Below are 20,477 nucleotides of genomic sequence, written 5' to 3'. Positions count from 1 at the left end.
ATTGTATTCTTGCCTCCTTTGACATAGATTAATTGACCATATAAGCATGGGTTTATTTCCAGGATTTCTATTCTGTTCTGTTGATCTATGGGTCTGCTTGTGTGCCAGTACCGCACCATTTTGATTATTACAGTTCTGCAGTGTATCTTGAAATCTGGGATTGTGATACCTCCAGCTTTGTTTCTTTCTCAAGATTGCTTTGGCTATGCAGAGCAAGATTCAAAGCTTTGGTCTTTTGTGGTTCCATACAAATTTTAGGATTCTTTGTTCTAGTTCTGTAAAAAATGCTGTTGGTATTTGATTAAGGACTGCACTGAATCTGTAGATGGCTTATGGAATATGGACATTTTAACAATATACTTATTATAATCCACGAGCATGGCATGTCTTTCCATTTGTTTATGTCATCTTCAATTTCTTTCTTCAATATACAGTGTTATTTAATTTCCGGTGTAAAATATAGTGATTGAGCAATTCCATACATTACCCAGTGCTCATCACAAGTGGAGTCCTTAACCCCCATCACCTATTCCAGCCATCACCCACCCACCTCCCCTGTGGTAACCATCAGTTTGTTCTCAACAGTGTAGAGTATGTTTCTTGGCTTCTCTCTCTCCCTCTCTTTTTCCCCCCTTTGCCTATTTGTTTTGTTTCTTAAATTCCACATATGAATCAAATCATATGGTACTTGTCTTTCTCTGACTGACTTATTTCACTTAGTATTATATCCTTTAGGTCCATCCATGTTGTTGCAAATGGCAAGATTTCATTTTTTGTGGCTAAATAATATTCCATTGTACATATAGTCCATATCTTCTTTATCCACTCATCCACTGATGAACACTTGGGCTACTTCCATAAATTGGCTATTGTACATAATACTGCTATAAACACAGGGGTGCATGTATCCCTTTTAATGAGTGTTTTTGTATTCTTTGGGTAAATACCAAAGTAGCATGATTAGTGGATCATAGGGTTGTTCTATTTTTTTAACTTTTTGAGGAACCTCCACACTGTCTTCCACAGTGGCTGTACCAGTTTGCATTCCCACCAACAGTGCAAGAGGGTTCCTTTTTCTCCACATCCTTGTCAACACTTGTTTCTTGTGGTTTTCTTTTTAGCCATTCTGACAGGTGTGAGGTGATATTTCATTATATTTTTGATTTGCATTTCCCTGATGATCAGTGATGTTGAGCATCTTTGCATGTGTCTGTTGGCCATCTGGTTGTCTTCTTTGGAGAAACCTCTGTTCATTTCTTCTGCCCATTTTTAAATTGGATTATTTGTTTTTTGGGTGTTGAGTTTTGTAAGTTCTTTGTATATTCTGGATATTAACCCTTTATCAGATATGTCATATGTAAATATCTTCTCCCATTCTGTAAGTTGTCTTTAGTTTTGTTGATTGTTTCCTTCATTGTACAAAAGCTTTTTATTTTGATGTAGTCTCAATAGTTTATTCTTGCTTTTATTTCCCTTTCCTCAGAAGATATATCCAGAAAAATGTTGCGACAACCAATGTCAGAGACTTGACTGCCTGTGCCCTCTTCTAGGATTTTTATGGTTTCAGGTCACATATTTAGGTCTTTAACACTTTTCTTTTTTTAGTAGGATCCATGCCCAGTGTGGAGCCCAACACAGGGCATGGGGCTTGAACTCACAACCCTGAGATCAAGACCTGACTTGAAACCAAGAGTCAGACATAGGTGCCCTGCTCTTTAACACATTTTGAATTTATTTTTGTGTATGGTGTAAGAAAGTGGTCCAGTTTCATTCTTTTGCATGTAATTTACCAATGTTCTCAACATCATTTGTTGAAGAGACTGTCTTTTCCGACTGGATATTCTTTCCTGCTTTGTCAAAGATTAATTGACCATATAATTATGGGTTTATTTGGGGGTTTTCTATTCTGTTCCATTGGTCTATGTGTCTTTTTTGTGTCAGTACCATACTGTTTTGATTACTACAGCTTTGTAATATTACTTGAAGTCTGGAATTGTGATGCCTCCAGCTTTGCTTTTCTTTTTCAAAATTGCTTTGGCAATTTGGGGTCTTTTGTGGTTCCATATACATTTTAAGATTTAAAAAAAATAAATAATTAAACTCAATTAATTATACATTTGTGACTCTGGTCATCTCTGGGGTGAAAACCCGCATCCTCACCCCCAATCCCAGCTACATGCATGCCATCTGACACCATGGTCCAGCTGTCAGTGAAGGGGGGGAAGGTGGATGCAGGGCTGGCCTGAGAATTTTCACCAGTCTGCCCCCATCTTTTCAGGGTAGGGAGCTCAGACTGTGGTTGTACTTGCACTGTTTCAGGGCCTCATTGAAGCCTTCAAACAGGGACAGGTCACTCTGACTGGTGGAGCAGGTCAAGAACTGCTTGATCTCATAGGTGCAGGGCCCCATCTGCAGGGGCAGGGGAGCAGAGTGGGTGGAGACCTCCTGAGTGGCAGGCTGGATAGGCTCTGAGCTCACCCCACTGAAGGCTCTGGTCAGGGCACTACCCACAGTGTGTCCCACAGCCCATTCCATGGCCACCCCAGTGACCATGTACCCCATCAGGGTTTTTTCCAGTTTTTTTCCTGTAATTGATTTCTAGTTCCATGTCATTGTGGTTGGAAAAGATGCTTGATATGATTTCAGTCTTTTTAAGTTGATTAAGACTTGTTTTGTGGCCCAACATGTCATCTATCCTGGAGAACGTTCCATGTGCATTTGAAAAAAATGTGTATTCTGTTGTTGTTGTTTTTTTTTTAATGGAATGTTCTGTGTATTACTGGTAAGTCCATCTGGTCTAAGGTGTTGTTCAAAGATACCATTTCCTTATTTGATTTTCTGCCTGGATGATCTATCCATTGATGTAATGGGTTGTTAAAGTCCCCTACTATTATTGTATTAATGTCAGTTTCTCCCTTTATGTCTGTTAATATTTGTATTATGTATTTAGGTGCTCCAATGCTGGGTACATAGATATTTACAAGTGTTACATCTTGTACTCTTGTTGAATTGATCCCCTTACCATTATGTAATGCCTTTTGGTCTCTTGTTAGTCTTTGTTTTGAGGTCTAATTTGAGTGACAGTTAATTTTAAAACTACAGTTTGTACAAAAGAGGGTAAATAGTCCACTGATTAAAAAAGGGACAGATTCTAGCTGAAGTATCTCATCCATTGATAACCAGCAAAACAACCTATCTTCAGCCTCCTCTATATAGTTAGGGGCCACTTCAGTGATATTTCCAATCACAGAGAAGTAAAAGGAGCACTTGTTTGCCAATAGTCATCAAAGCCACACAAATAATAAAACCCGAACAAACTAAACAGCTGATATTTGGCATCTAGATACCTTCTGCAAATTTAAAGGGCTTAAGCAAAGAGGGTATAAATATTCATTACTGTATTGAGGATAAATTTCCTGCATTCTTTAGGTCTTAATTATTGCACTTAGTTCCTAAGCCTCTTTTCATTTAGGAGACTTAAACTTGACCTTCTATGGAAACTTTGCAATTTACAGATTTAAACTCAGTCAATCCAGGAGTTTGCCCTTCTCTCTCCTTTTCTGGGGATTTGGATGTTGTACTAACCTCAGAGTCACCTGGCCCAGGATCTGCTGGTATAGGCAGTTACCTCTAGCTTTTGGTTGTCAGCTCCTTTCCCTCTTCCCCATGTCTGCATCCATCTCTGCTAACCTCATCCTGACCACAAGGCCCCTCCACTCAAGCCACTTATGTGCTGCTTTGGGGAGCTCAGTATCCTGGAGCGTGGATAGGCACGTCTCAGTCACTCTGCATCAGCTGTGTGGTGAGCAGGGGCCCTCTCAAAGAGGCCCGCTGGAAGCAAGTTGAAGATCCTCTTTGCTTTAAAGTCCTTCCTGTCTTCCTCCAGGACATTTCCTGTCCTCTCAGCTGACTCAGAAGAATGAATGGGGGGTACAATCCTTTCTTAGGCACCTACCAGCATTTAAATTACAGTAACATGCCCTCAGATTCTCTTCTCCTTCCAGCAGGTTGAACGTTTATTTTCTTCTGGTAGACAACTTCACACCTGGTAACTCTGGCTTATGGTGTAAACAATCTGCCCTGAGTTCTCCAACCTCTAACTGATTTAAAAAAAAAAAAAAAAAATCCCATGCTTCCTCTTGAGAAACCTTCAGTTACAATAAAAAACCTACTGTTTTAGCTTTGGTTTTAAAATTCCATTCAGATTTTCTCTGGAGAAAGTTTTGTAGAAATTGACTGTATAATTTCAGAGAAAAATAAGTCACTCACTCAAAAACTAAACACCACCACCACTACCAACAACAAAAACCCCCATTCAGAAACTTAGTTGTCTTGGTTGTTCTTAGCTATGTTTACCCTCATCCTGGAGCCATGAATGCTATTGATTCAGTTGGTGAAGGGGGAGGACTAGTGGTGGGGGAGGAGAACCAAAAAGCCTGTGAAAAAGAGAAACATCTCCAAAGTGTGTCCCACCAAATCCATCAGGAAGTGTGTTTCTTAGTAAATATGTGGTACATGGTAATCAGGGTAATTGGGGGTGATACAAGCCCTCTAGTGGGCACTTGAAAATGCTCAGGACATTTTCAGTTGTCACAGTGACTTGGAATTCACTGGCATTTGGTGGGTGGAGGGCAGGGATGGTGAACAGTCTGCAAAATGCAGGACAGTTCATATAAAATGCCAATAGCTCCCTGCTGGCAAATACCAAAGACATTCTTCTCTGTTGGGGCTTTTTCAGTCCCTGGCCCAATCCATGTTACTATCCAGTACAGCTCCAAGGCCCTCCTTTTAGGGATCAGGCCCCCCTTGCTTACTTCTCAGAGCCTGAATTTTTTCCTCTTGACAGTTCCACTGGGCTCACCTGACTCCCCATGCAGTCTTTGCATGTCTCCAGCCTGAGCTGTTTGGGGGAGGAGCAGGGTACTCAACCAAGAAATATTACTTAAGTGTCCGATCCTTTAACTCCAGGTTTCTCTTCTGTCCTAAAGTAGCCATGAAGTAGTTTAAGGATTTGACTCGGACCTGCTTGGCCCCTTTTCAAAGCAGAAATACACAACATCTTTCTTGCCTCCTATTATTGTTCCTATCATTTCTATATGCAAGAAAAATGTGAAAGGTCCTGTATTTTAGTCCTGTCACTCACTCTAAGACTTTGGGCTAGTCATTGAGCCACCCAGGCAGCTAAATTTCATTTCATTAAGCTCTGTGCTTCTGTGAAAAAAAAAAAGGCATTTATTCTGATTCTGGTGCATTTCACATTTCTTCCTTCAAATACATCCTTTAGTCTTTTTGCTCATAATTTAGTCAATGGAATCTTTATGAAAGGAAATTATAATAACGAAACTAGATTTTCATGCCATTTTGTGGCACATGCTGGTTAATTATTGAGCTACAGGTAGTAAAAAGAAATACATCCTAAATTATTATTCTGTTTTGTATAAAAAAATTAATCTTGTTTTATTAATACATTTAGGAAATATTTGTTAAGCCCCTATTGTGTGCCAGGCACTGTTCTAGGTAGAACAGTGTTGAAAATATAAAGTGAACAAAAGGAACTCACTACTTTTATACTGCTCACATTCTAGATCATCAGTTCTCAAAGTGTGGTCTTCAGATCCCCCAAAAATACCTCAGAAGGTCCAAGAGGTCAAAAACATTCTCTTAATAATACAATTGCATTATTTGACTTCCCCAGTGTGTTCACATTTGCACTGATCATATGAAAACAATGGTGGGTTAAATTGCAAGTGCCTTAGCATGAATCAAGGCAACAGTACCAAATTACCTAGTTACTATAGCCTCCACCATCACACATTTGCAGGGGGGGGAAAAAGCCAGTTTTATTTAAGAAGTCTTTAATGAAGCAGTAAAAATTACTAACTTTTATATTAAATTTCATCCCTTGAATACACATCCTTTTAATAGTCTGGGTGACAAACAGAAAATATATATAAAGCACTTCTGCATTCAGAGGTATAATGGTTGTCTTAAGAAAAGGCAATGCTGAACCAGCCACTTTTTAAAGATTTTCTTTATTTATTTGAGAGAGAGAAAGAGAGTGGGAGCACAAGCAGTGGGAATGGCAGGCAGAGGGAGAGGGAGAAGCAGGTTCTCCACTGAGCAGAGAGTCTGGGCCTCAATCCCAGAACCCTGGGATCATGACCTGAGCCAAAGGCAAATGCTTAACTAACTGAGCCACACAGGTGGCCCTGAACTAGCCACTTTTTAAAATGAAACCACATCTTTATTTGAAAGAACAACTTAAAGACAAACTATGGTTATTTAGAATTGAAAATGTGGCAGACATTTTTCCGAAAATGAGCCAAGTAAGCTTGCAACTTCTATGAAAATAATTTACGATATTTGTTACCAATGAAAAAATTCAACTTTCAGGCAAAGATTAGAATTTTGGGAAATTTGTATCCACCGCTATTAGACTGACAAGCTTCCCAAAACATAGAGATTTTCTGATGAGACTGGTGGTATATTAACAATGTGACTTTTTTTTAATAATGTATGACAGAATGTGCCAACATTAGGAGGATCTACATAACTCAATGAACTACTTTCCAAATGACTAAAGCATGATGTTACAAAATCATGCCTGGGTTAAAGATCCATTAAAGGGTAAGATAAACCACTAAATATATACCATATTGTAACTAGCCTTTAAGAAACTATTACTTATTGGGCACTGGGTGGCTCAGTCAGTTAAGCATTTGACTCTTGATTTCAGCTCAGGTCATGATCTCAGGGTTGTGGGATTGAGCCTCACATAGGGCTCCACACTCAGGAGAGTCTGCTTCTTCCTCTACCTCTGCTCCTCCCCCCCTCCTGTGCATGTATGTGCTCTCTCTCTCAAATAAATAATATCTTAAAAAAAAAGAAACTATTACTGTTGACTATTGTAGCAAAGAAAAATATCTTCAATTACCCAAAAATGTTATTAAAATGCTCTTCACTTTTACAACAACATATCTATGTCAGGCTGGATTTTCTTTATAAACTTCAGCTAAAACAACATGTGGCATTGATAGAATGGGAAGCAGATATGAGGATCCAGCTATCTTTTATTAAGTTAGATATTAAAGAGACTTGAAAATGTAAAACAATGCCACTCTTCTCACTACATTTTTTGTGTTTTGGAAATATAATATTTTTTATAAAAATGTTATGTATGATAATATGTAATGAATATATCACTGTTGTTTCAAATAAATAAATATTTTAAAAACATCTGCTTTAATTCCCAATAAGGTAAATAGGATAGCTATAACTCATATAAACAAAAGCCCCTTGGTGCCCTCAATAATTTGGGGGAATGTAAAGGGATCCTGAGGCCAAAAAGTTTGAGAACCAGTGCTCTAGGAAAAACTCTTAAGCTCAATGTGTCTTTGTATGATCATTGACATAACACCTCTGATAAAGTCACTACTAAGAATAACTACGAATAATTAGTGAAATATTTTGTGACTTACGCAAATATTGAATGAATGCTTGATATCATAGCTCATTAAAGAAGGTGGTAAAGAGAATTTGTTAAAATGATAAACAGGAGAAAAGCTTTATGACATAGGATTTCACATGATTTCTTGGATATGACACCAAAAGCAAAGGCAACAAAAATGAAAAAAAAAAAAGAAATTGGACTACATCAAAATGAAAAACTTCTGCACATCAAAAGACACTATCAACAAAAAAGGCAACTCACAGAATGGGAGGAAATATTTGCAAATTATTATTTGATAAGGAATTAATATCCAGAATATATAGAGAACTCCTAAAACTCAATAACAAAAACCCAAACAACTTGGCTCAAAAATTGGCAAAGAACTTGAACAGATATTTCTTCAAAGAAGATATACAAATGGCCAATAAGCATATCAAAAGATGCTCAACATCACTAATCCTTAACGAAATGCAAATCAAAACTACCATGAGATATCACCTCCCACCTAGTAAGACAGTTACTATTAAAAAAACCCCAAAAAACAAAAAATAACATGTTGGTAAGGATTTAGAGAAATTGGGACCCATGTGCACTGGTGGTAGAAATGTAAAGTAGCACAACTACTGTGCAAAACAGCATGGTGGTTCCTCCAAAAATTAAAACTAGAATTATTATATGATCCAGTAATTCCACTTCTAGGTATATACCCAAAATAGTTGCAAGCAGTTTCTCAAGCAGATATTTGCACACCCATGTTCATAGCAGCATAATTCAAAACAGCTAAAATGTGGGAGCAACTCATGTGTTTATTGACAGAGGAATGGATAAACAAAATGTGGTACATATATACAATGAAATATTCAGTCTTAAATAGGAAGGAAATTCCGACATATGGATGAACATGGAGGATACTACATGAAGTGAAATAAGACAGTCACTCACACATGCACACACCAGAAGTAGAAGAGCAGAGTAAAAGCAGAGTAGAAGAAAGCTGCCAGCAGCTAGGGGGAGTCACTCTGCTTATTGGCCATTTGTATATACAGTGTGTAGAGTTTCAGTTTTACAAGATGAAAAGAATTATGGGGATAGGTGGAGGTGATGGTTGTGCAACATTATTAAAGTATTTAATACCACTGAACCCTAAACTTAAAGATGGTTAAGATGGTAAATTTTATGTTATGTGTATTTTAACACAGTAAAAAAATTTGGGAAAAAAGAGAGAGAATGAGATAACAGAGAACTCTCTATGTGCACACACTGAGGAAAGGCCATTTGAAAACATCGTGACAAGGTAGCCCCCTACAAGCCAGGAAGAGAGCCCTCACCAAAAATTAAGTGACAGCTGGAACCTTGATTTTGGATTGCTAGCCTCCAGAACTGAGAAAATAAACTTCTGTTATGTAACCTCCCCACCCCAAATCAATAGCTATTGAGCTCTTACTATATCAGCCCTTTTATTATCCTCATTTTACAAAATAGGAAAGTGAAACACAGAGAGATTAACAAATTTTCCCAAAGTCCATACTTATTCCTCCTTTTCTTGTTAAGTACATTGGAGAATGTTCCCAGGTTAATGAAAGTCCTTTGACAGGATTATATATTCATCTAGGAAAAAATAATTCATTGCTTCAATAATACTGAAGACTTTTATTTTTTTAATATTTTGGGGCACCTGGGTGGCTCAGATGGTTGGGCATCTGCCTTCAGCTCAGGTCATGATCCCAGGGTCCGGGGATCAAGCCCCACATCGGGCTCCTAGCTCAGTGGGGAGACTGCTTCTCCCTCTCTGTCTGCCTCTCCCCCTGCTCATGCTCTCTCTTTCCGTCTGTGTCTGAAATGAATAAAGAAAATCTTAAAATGAATAAATAAGTAAATAAATAAATAATAAATGTTTAAAAAAACACAAGAATTGAATTGAATAGAGGCTTACATTTTCTCTAATTTTTCATGTTAGTTTCTTCTCTAGAAATTGTAACCCCTGCCAGGTTATTTTTCTCCCTTATAACACTTAAAAAATTGAGATATACTTCACATAACATAAAATTCACCATTTTATTTTATTTTTTAAAGATTTACTTATTTTATTTTTTTTAAGATTTCTTTGAGAGAGAGAGAGTACAAGCAGGAGGGGCAAAGGGAGAGGGAGAGAATCTCAAGCAAACTCTGTGCTGAGCACAGAGCCTAACACAGGTGGTGATCTCGCCACCCTGAGATCACAAGCTGAGCCAAAACCAAGAGTTCAATGCTTAACTGATTGCATCACTCAGGTGCCCCAAGATTTATTAGAGAGAGAGAGGGAGAGAGAGTGTTGGGAGGGGCAGAGGAAGATAATATTCAAGCAGACTGCTCACTGAGTATGGAGCCTGATGCGGGGCTTGATTCCACAACCCATGAGATCATGACCTGAGCCAAAACCAAGAGTGAGATGCTTAACTGACTGAGCCACCTACGCATCCCAAAATTCACCATTTTAAAGTGTACACTTCAATGGTTTTTAGTTTTTTCACTATGTTGTGTGACCATCATCACAATCTAATTTCAGAACATTTTCATCACCCCAAAAAGTAAACCCTATTCCCATTAGCAGTTACTCCACTATTTGGCCACACACACCCCCCCCACCAGCCCTAGGAAACTACTAATCTACTTTTTGTCTCTATTGCCTATTCTGGACATTTCATGTAAATGGAATCATACAGTATGAGGAATTTTGTTACTGTCTTCTTTCACTTAGTGTATGTTTTCAAAATTCATCCATGTAGTAGTATGTATTAGTACCTCATTCCTTTTCCTGGCTGAATAATATTCCATTATATGGCTATACTACATTTTATTGCTTCATTCATCTGTTGAATTACATATGGTTTGTTTCCATTTTTTGGCTGTTGTAAGTAATGCCATTGTAAAAATTGATGTACAAGTTCTACTGTGAACATGTTTCAATTGTCTCAGATATATACCTAAGAGTGGAATTGTTAGGTCATACAGTAATTTTCTGTTTAACATTTTGAAGAACTTTAATACGTTTTTTCAAAGAGGCCACACAATTTTGCATTCCTTCCAGCACTGTATGATAGATCCAATTTCTCCATATCCTCACCAACACTTGTTACTGCTTTTTTAAAAAATTTTAATTCCACATACAGTGTTATATTAGTTTCAGGTGTACAAAATAGTGATTAAACAGTTCCATATAGTGTTCATCAAAGTAAATGTAGTCAATCCCCTTCACTCATTGCCCCTCCCCCCCAATAATCATCTGCTTGTTCTCTATTGTAAGAGTCTGTTTTTTAGTTGGTCTCTTTTTTTCTTTCTTTGTTTTGTTTCCTAAACTCCACATGAGTGAAATCATATGGTAAATGTCTTTCTCTGACTGACTTATTTTGCTTAGGATTATACTCTCTAGATCCATCCATGTTGTTGCAAATGGCAAGATTTTGTTCTTTTTTATGGCTGAATAATATTCCATTGTATATATACACCACATCTTCTTTATCCATTTATCTGTCAATGGATATTTGGGCTGCTTCCATAGTTTAGTTATTGTAAATAATACTACAGTAAACATAAGGGTGTATATATTCCTCTGAATGACTGTTTTTGTATTCTTTGGGTAAATACCCAGTAGTGCATTTTCTGGATCATAGGGTAATTTCATTTTTAATTTTGAGTTTGTCATGTTTTTTTGGTTATAGCCATCCTAGTGTGTACAAAGTGGTATCTCATTATGGTTTTGATTTGCATTTCCCTGATGACTAATGATGTTGATCATCTTTTCTTATGCTTGTTGGTCATTTATTTCTCTTCTTTGAATAAATGTCTATTTAGATCTTTTGCCTATTTTTAAATTGGGTTATTTGTCTTTCTTAGTTGAGTTATAAGAGTCCCTTATATATTCTGAATATTAGATTCTTATCCAATATATGACTTACAAATATTTTCTCCCATTCTTGATAGTATCCTTTGACACACAATAGTTTTCAACTTTGATGAAGTCCAATTTATCTATTTTTTTGGTTCTTTTGCTTTTGGTATCATCTTTGAAAAACGATTACCTGCCCAGATGGACTTGGTAGTGAATTCTATCACTTAAGGAAAAAATTATAGCAATTCTCTACAATCTCTTTCAAAGGACAGAAGCAGAGAGAATACTTAACTCATTCTATGAGGTCAGCACTACTCTAATACCAAAAGGAGACAAAGATATCACAAGAAAATAAAATTACAGGCTAAAATCTCTCATGAACATAGATATAAAAATCTTCAATAGGGGCGCCTGGGTGGCTCAGTTGGTTAAGCGACTGCCTTCGGCTCAGGTCATGATCCTGGAGTCCCGGGATCAAGTCCCGCATCGGGCTCCCTGCAGAGCAGGGAGCCTGCTTCTCCCTCTGACCCTCCCCACTCTCATGTGCTCTCTGTTTCTCTCATTCTCTCTGTCTCAGATAAATAAATAAAAATCTTAAAAAAAAAACTTCAATAAAATATTAGCAAATCAAATTCAACAATGTATAAAAAATTATATGCCACAACTAAGTGAAATTTACTCCAGGTATGCAAGGCTGATTCAACCTTTTAAAATCAATTAATGTAATCTATCATGTCAACAAGCTAAGAAGAAAAATCATATGATCATATCACAGATACAGCATTTGACAAAACCCAACATTCATTCATGACAAAAATTCTCAGCAAACTAGGAATAAAGAGGAACACCTTCAACTTAAGAAATCTACAAAACACCTAAGCTAATGTCATATTTAATGGTGAAAAACTGGAAGCTTTCCTGCTAAGATCAGGACAAGGCAAAGATGTCCCCTCTCTCACTACTCCTTTTCAACCTTGTAATGAAAGGCCTACCTAATGCAATAAGACAAGAAAAGGAAATAAAAGGTGTACAGATTAAGAAGGAAGAAATAAAACTGTCTTTGTTCGCAGATGACATGATTACTTATGTAGAAAATCAGAAAGAATTGATGAAAATAGCTTCTGGAATGAAAAGGCAATTATAGCAAAGCTACAGGATACAACGTTAATATACAAAAGTAAATCACCTTCCTATATACCAACAATGAACAAGTAGAGTTTGAAATTAAAAACATTACCATTTACATCAGCACCCCCCAAAATGAAATAATTAGGTATAAATCCAACAAAATATGTACAAGATCTATTTGAAGAAAAGTATAAATCTCTGGTGAAAGAAATTTAAGAACGAAATAAATGGGCAGATATTACATATTTATGGATAGGAAGACTCAATATTATCAAGATGTCAGTTCTTCACAACTTGATGCGTAGGTTCAATGCAATCCCAATAAAAATCCTAGTGAGACATTTTGAGGGTATCAACAAACTGACTGTGAAGTTTATATGGAGAGCTAAGAGACTCAAAATAGCCAATACAATATAGAAGGAGAAAAACAAAGTTAAAAGACTGACACTATCTGACATCAAGACTTGCTATAAAACTGCAGTTATCAACACAGGGTGGTATTGGCAAAATAACAAATAGATCATTGGAACAGTTCAGAGAACTCCAAATTAGACCCAAATAAATACAGTCAACTGATCTTTGATAAAAGAGCAAAGACAATACAGTGGAGCAAAATAGACTTTTCAGCAAATGGGGCTGGAACAACTGGATGTTCACATGTAAAAAAAAATCTAGACACAGACTTTATACCTTTCACAAAAATTAACTAAAAATAGATCACAGACTTAGGTATAAAATGCAAAACTATAAAAACCTTAGAAGATAACATAGGAGGGGGGTGGGGGGATGGGTTAGCCCGGGGATGAGTATTAAGGAGGGCACATATTGAATGGAGCACTGGGTGTTATACGCAAACAATGAATCAGGGAACACTACATCGAAAACTAATGATGTAATGTACGGTGACTAACATAACATAATAAAATAAAATAAAAAAGAAGATAACATAGGATTAAATCTACATGACCTTGTGATGACTTTTTAGGTAGAACGTCAAAGACACAATCCATGAAAAAAAGAATTGTTAATTTGGATTTTGTCAAATTTAAAAACTTCTATGTGAAGGACACTATCAAGAGAATGAGAAGTCACACAGTGGGAGAAAATATTTGCAAAAGGTGTATCTGAGAAAGGACTGTTATCCAAAATATACAAGTAATACAACTCAACAATAAGAAAATCAATGACCTGATTTTTAAAAAAATGGGCAAAAGATATGAACAGATCCTTCACCAAAAAAGATACACCAGATGTCAAATAAGTATATGGAAAGATTCTCCTCATCATATGTCAATAGGAAATTTCAAATTAAAACAATGAAATATCACTACACATCTATTAAAACAGCTGAAATCCAAAATGCTTACAGTACCAAATGTTGGTGAAGATGTAGAGCAATGGGAACTTTCATTCATTGCTGCAGAGAATGTGAAATGGTATAGTCACTTTGGAAGACTAGAGGCTTCTTAAAAACTAAAGTCTTTTTTTTTTTTTTTAAAGATTTTATTATTTATTTGACAGAGAGAGAGAGAAAGCACACACAAGCAGGGGGAGCAGCAGAGGGAGAGGGAGAAGCAGGTTCTCTGGTGAGAAGGGAGCCTGATATGGGGCTTGATCCCAGGACCCTGGGATCAGACCTGAGCCCAAGGCAGATGCTTAACCGACTGAACGACCCAGGTGCCCCATAGTCTTTTTTTTTTTCTTTTAAGATTTACTTATTTATTTGAGAGAGAAAGAGAAAGAGAGAGCATGCATGAGCAGGGGGAGGGGCAGAGGGAGAGGGAGAAAATCTCAAGCAGAGTCCCCACTGATTGCAGAGCCCAATGCCAGGCTCCATCCCAGGACTTTGAGATCATGACCTGAACTGAGGGGTACCTGGGTGGCTCAGTTGTTAGGCATCTGCCTTTGGCTCAGGTCATGATCCCAGGGTCCTGGGATTGAGCCCCGCATCAGGCTCCCTGCTCAGCGGGAGGCCTGCTTCTCCCTCTCCTACTCCCCCTGCTTGTGTTCTTGCTCTTGCTATCTCTCTCTGTCAAATAAATAAAATCTTAAAAAAAAAAAAAAATGACCTGAACTGAAACCAAGCGTCGGCCACTTAACCATCTGAGCCACCCAGGTGTCCCCAAAACATAGTCTTAACATACAATCTAGCAATCATGCTCTTTGGTATTTATCCAAAGGAGTTGAAAACCTATGTTGGAGTGCCTGGCTGGCTCAGTCGCTTAAGCATTTGCCTCTTGATTTTAGCTCAGATCATGATTTCAGGGTCATGGGATCAAGCCCTGCATTGGGCTCCCTGCTCAGTGCGGAGTCTGCTTGGGATTCTCTCTCTCCCTCTCCCTCTGTCCCTCCCTACCCCACTTTCTCTCTTTCTCTAAAATACATAAATCTTAAAAAAAAAAAAAAAACCTATGTTCACACAAAAATTTGCATTCAAATGTTTATATCAGCTTTATTCATAATTGCCAAAATTTGGAAGCAACCAAGATTTCCTTTAGTAGCTGAATAGAAAAATAAATGGTGGTACATCAAGAAAATGGAATATTATTCAGTGCTAAAAAGAAATGAGTAATCAATCCATGTGAAAAAATATAGAGGAACATTTGATACATATTAGTAAGTAGAAGAAGTTAATCTGAAATGGCTACCTACTACATGATTTCAACTATAGTACATTCTGGAAAAGGCAAAAAAGACAGTAAAAAGAGGAGTGAGTGGTACCATGGGTTAGAGGGGGAAGAAGGGATGAATAGGCAGAGCACAGAACATTTTTAGGGCAGTGAAGCTATTCTGTATGATATTATAATGGAAGCTACATGTCATTATACATTTGTCAAAAGTCATAGAATATACAATAATGGAGTGAACCTTAATGTAAATATAGACTTTGGGTGATAATGATTATATTAACTCTCCATTCCCTAGGATTTGTTGATGTTACCGCATATTGTAGTTGTTACTGTTTGTTTAGTGACGTAATCTCTACTCCCAACATGAAGCTCAAACCCACAACCCTGAGATCACAAGTTGCATGCTTTACCGACTGAGCTAGCCAGGCACCCGTTTAGTGACTTTCCTTGAACTAATTCTGCAGTCTGTTCTTTGTTGTATGTAGCCCCTCAAGTATCTGTTACAGTAGATCAGCTAATGATTGATCGGAGATTTCCTTAAATACCTGGAACCAAAAAATGTCCCAGTCTTTGCAGAGAGCCTATGTATGTTGTGGCATGCTTTCAGCATTCACCAGTCACTTCACAACTCTGCCTTATTCCTTCACTTCCTTCTTTCTAAGAGCCTCAAAGTCAGCAGGGGGTGAGAATGTAGGGCTTGTTTGGGTCTTTCCTGAGCATGCACACCACCCTGAGCATGCATTTGGCCTTCTAGATTCTTAGGAGCTTTGTAAGTCCTTCCAAGACACTCGTAGCCCAGCCTTTCTGATTTGTCTTTTTTTTTTTTTTTAAAGATTTTATTTATTTATTTGACAGAGAGAGACAGTGAGAGAGGGAACACAAGCAGGCAGAGTAGGAGAGGGAGAAGCAGGCTCCCCGCTGAGCAGAGAGCCCGATGCGGGGCTCGATGCGGGGCTCGATCCCAGGACCCTGGGATCATGACCTGAGCCGAAGGCAGACGCTTAACGACTGAGCCACCCAGGTGCCCCTGATTAGTCTATTGTTTACCCCAGCTATTATCTATCATAGCAGGCACAGCAACCCAAGACATTATACTATAAATGTTTTCAACAAGTGCCTGTGGGAAGGAGCTTTAGCACTAGGCTAGTTTGGAGTTAGGTAAAATAAAGACAAGCCTTTGAGCCAATATTCCAGGGGGCCACCAGACATGATTAGAACAAATATAGCTGACTCTTGAACGACATGGGGGCTAGGGTGGTGAACTCCCTCATTATCCCCCTGTGCAGTCAAAATTCCAGTTATAAATTTTGGTTCCCCAAAAACTTAACTACTAATAGCCTACTGTTGACCAGAAGCCTCACCAGTAACATAAACAATCAACCCATACTTTGTATATATTATATACTATATTCTTACATCAAAGTAAGCAAGAGAAAAGAAAATATTAAGACAATCATAATGAAAATACATTTATAGTACTGTATTTATTGAAAAAAATCTGTATGTAAGTGGACCTATGCAGTTCAAACCCATAATATTCAAGGGTCAACTGCCATTAATTACAATTCTTTGCTTATGAAGTATGATTTGCTCCCTCTGGTACCAGGAATGCAGGCTGTTATTTTCACAGGTACCACCGATCTGAGGAGCAGGGGATGGGGGTGGCATAGGTTAAAACACCATACATTTTTACTGTTCGTATTAAAAATCAGCCCTTTTTCCCTGAGTAAGTATATGACAGTTTGCTATAGGCCTTTGGCTAATGTTCAAAGTCACAAAAAAGTTGATTCTGATAATTTTTCATTTTTTTCATTTTCCCATTTTTTATTTGCTTTTATGGGGGGTTGGAATTTGGAGTATGTTACTCTGCTATTTTCACTGATATTACCTCAGGTCGTTCTTAACACTGATAATAGATAGTCTAGGACTAAAAACACTGTAGGTACATCTTTTAGATCTGTGTTGAAACAGAAATGATCAGGAAGTTCTGAATTTTGTGTCCAGAAGTCAGTTCTTTACAGAAATTCTATTTTTTGACATCTTGAAAAATCCAAGTTTATGATGGTTGTGCAGCTAAGTAGATGCCCAAAATTAGGTTGTGCACCTGCTCTAGGCAAGGTCAGACCTGGATAAGTTTTACCTCTAATATAATCCTCAACTTTTCAGATTCTTAAATTCTAAATTGTTAACTCAAATTCTCAGAAATGATTCACACTAACCCAGCTCACTAAAAAACTAGTTTATAAATCATAATACCAACTAGTTATTTCATAATGCAAGCTATTTCTGGCAAGATAACCAACATCAGCCCATTTTTTGGGGTCACTGTTTCCCAGTTTGTTAGTGCCCTTGGAAGAGACCAATACAAGAACTGCTGGTGAGCATAGTGCAGAATAATGTAGTTGGGTGTTCTTGTAAAATATTTCTTCTAGCCAGGTATCAGAGAGAACTTCCATCCCTAATTCTAATCCTCATTTGTGAAATGTCAATTACAGTGCCTGCCTAAAAGTATTTGTGTTAGGATTAAATGAAATTACATACGTCCATTACCTTGATATCATTACAAAAGACAAAAAGCAATACAATTTCGGCTTAGACAAAAAGAAAAGCTTCACGATTCACAGAATCCAAGGAATGGCTCAACAACCAAACCATTGGAAGAGCAGAAATGCCATAATTTCCTTTCTGTCCTTGTTTGACTTTTCTCTGTGTGTCAGCTCTGTTCCCTACCACTGTAGCCTGGTTTTCTCCATATGTTAAGGAATGTGGTCACTGATAACTCCCATGCACTACATTTTACAATTTGGTTACTGGAGTGCTCGCTTCAGCAGCACATATATAATTTGGCTACTGTAGAGTCTTTTTTTTTTTTTCTTTCTCCTCTCTCTCAATTCCTTTTAGAAAATAGAAGGGCTCTGTTATGTGCTCAACCCTGAAGAAATCAATTATGGCCAAAAAACTGGGAACATATAAGAACATGGGAATTTTCCCACAAAAGCCATGGAGGTTAAGCTGACAGAGGAATAGTGTGGCAAATTGTGTTATTGACTTATTTGTTCTTCCCTTTCCATGTACATGTGACTTGAAGTGTCCCTTTCCTTGTGAAGACTATACATATACATCCTGCCCATTAAGGCTGAGCTTAGTCCTATAGCATGCTTTAGCCAATGGAGTGAAAGGCCATGACATACAACACCCTTGGTAGAAGCTTTAAGAGGCATCATGCCTAGCTGGCTTAGTTGGAAAGGCATTCGACTCTTGACCTTGGGGCTGTGAGTCTGAGCCCCACCTTGGTTGTAGAGATTACTTAAATAAATAAATAAATAAATAAATAAATAAATAAAGTTTTTTTAAAAAGCATCATGATTTTTCTAACAGGTTTCCCCCATCCCCACCATGAGAATGGCAGGTCTCACATTAGGACCTGCTTCTTCAACATGGAATCCAGGATGAGATAAGACATGGTGCACTGTAGACAACTTCCCAAAGCCTGAAGCACCATTGTAGGCAACTTATAGTCTGTATGTAATATAAGCAAGAAAGTATTTTGTTTTGTAAGCCAGTGAACTCTCAGTTATGTAGCATAACCCAGTGAAAGTTGACAAGTATAAGCAGTTCCCAGAAAAAGAGAGGAAGATGCTGGCCAGTGAAATATTAAATTATTTAAACATTAAGTTACTGAATGCATTCACTATAGATTTCCCTGGAGAAATGCCAATAAATTCCAACTTTCCAACTCTCACTTTTAATAAGTCACAAAAAAATCCTCATAAAGATGAGTTATAATACAGCTTCTTCCTACGATCTGAAAGTAGAATGTTCCTATGAAATCTCTGTAAGCTGAAGTGGCATAAACTGAAGAGTATCCCCCACTTTCCAAAAGTTTGCATTCCATCACTTTACTTTTACCAAAGCCCCTACATTAATACTTGTTTTCACTAACCAAAAGAAATCTGAAGATGACTTTATACCTGTATATTGAGAAAAATATAACATTCATATTCCTTATATTTATCTATTCTATATGCTCTTACCCTGATTGGATTTGGGAGAGACCCTGGTCCTACTGGCAACTCATTTATAAACCATTCCTTAGAATAGCACATTTTTACAAAATGATCCATCTTAGCCAGGATTTTACTTTCCTCCACTACTAATTTCAGAGGATTCTCCCAGAGGCTTTGCTGTTCTCTCTTCATTCTACAATTTGGCTTCAGCATTTCTACCCTCTGCACACTTTCTATGGAAGATAATAACCACTTATACAACTTCAACCTACCATATAATTAAAACCTCCAAATGTATTTCTAGACCAAATCTTGCTTGTGAGCTCTAGACACACTTTCTTACCTTCTTACTGGACAGCTTCACTTGATATCCCATTGATATCTCAAACATGGCCATTTAACTCATCGTCTTTCTCTTCAAATCTTTGTTGTTGTTGTTGCTGTTGCCTGAATTGTCTACCCTGTTTAGCAGCACCACCATGTCCCTAGTTGCTCATGCTAATAGTTTTGGCGTCACCTTAACTTTCTCCCCTTTCCTTATGTCCTTGGTATTTCTATAATGTAATTGTTTCAAGTCCTATAGATTCTGTTCTCTACACATCTTCCAAGTCTTCCTTTCTCTGATCTTCCTGCTACTGCCTTTAGTTTAGTTCACCACACATTTCATTACTTTTTAAGTTCCAGTCACTATTCTGAATGCTGGAGATAAGGAATAAATAAAGTACTTCCTAAGGCCTAGAACTCACTTTTTAGTCAGGAAGACAAACATATCATTTCACTTACATAATTGGGTAAATGTTAAGATAGAGCTATAGACAGGGGACTATGAGAAATCAAAGAGAGAATGCTCCTCCTAAACTAGCAATTTCTGGAAGGAAGAATCTTGAACTGAGTAAGGGTGATACGGAGTAACAGAGCAAACTAAGATGGAAAACATTATATGGAGAAAGAACTGCCTTAGCAAAGGTGTGAATGGTGGCAGTGAAGTAGGAAATGTTAAAGATTGAGGCTAGAAAGGTTAAGTGGAAACCAAATCATGTAGCTGGACTTAATTAAGGAGTCTGGACTTAATTAAGGAATCTGGACTTAATCTTGTAAGATTGCAGTTTCAAACTGGGATAAACAAAGCCCCTCCTCATTTGGTGAATGGTGGGGGAAAGGGGACAGAAGGCCAACTGTGCTTTATGGCTTTGGTTCTGATACCTACTTCAATCAGAGCAGCTCAGCCAACTTTCACACCATCGCTTGCAAATATTTCCCTTAACTAAAGGGGTTGGGTGCTTATCAAAACCATACAAATAAAGAGCTTAGAGAAGATAACTTTGGCTTGGAAAGCATGAGGACTGAACAGTTTAAGAACTCTGCTCTGAAGACAAAGCACAGGATGAGACATT

At 37.6% G+C, this 20,477-nt stretch overlaps 1 protein-coding gene and 1 long non-coding RNA gene across 3 annotated transcripts in view; one reads left to right on the top strand and one right to left on the bottom strand.

The window, feature by feature from the left end:
• Positions 1-20,477, top strand: part of PRMT9 (protein arginine methyltransferase 9) — a 112,703-nt gene that overhangs the window by 18,737 nt on the left and 73,489 nt on the right. The window lies entirely within an intron of this gene.
• Positions 1-20,477, bottom strand: part of LOC123848187 (uncharacterized) — a 40,497-nt gene that overhangs the window by 14,733 nt on the left and 5,287 nt on the right. The gene's annotated exons all lie outside the window — the stretch shown is intronic.

Source organism: Mirounga angustirostris, unplaced genomic scaffold (assembly GCF_029215605.1).
Source record: "Mirounga angustirostris isolate CCGP_5_RB_7025 unplaced genomic scaffold, mMirAng1.0.hap1 SCAF_2, whole genome shotgun sequence".
Lineage (NCBI taxonomy): Eukaryota > Metazoa > Chordata > Mammalia > Carnivora > Phocidae > Mirounga > Mirounga angustirostris.
Note: the sequence above shows the minus strand (reverse complement) of the source record. Positions and strands in the feature narration are given on the sequence as shown.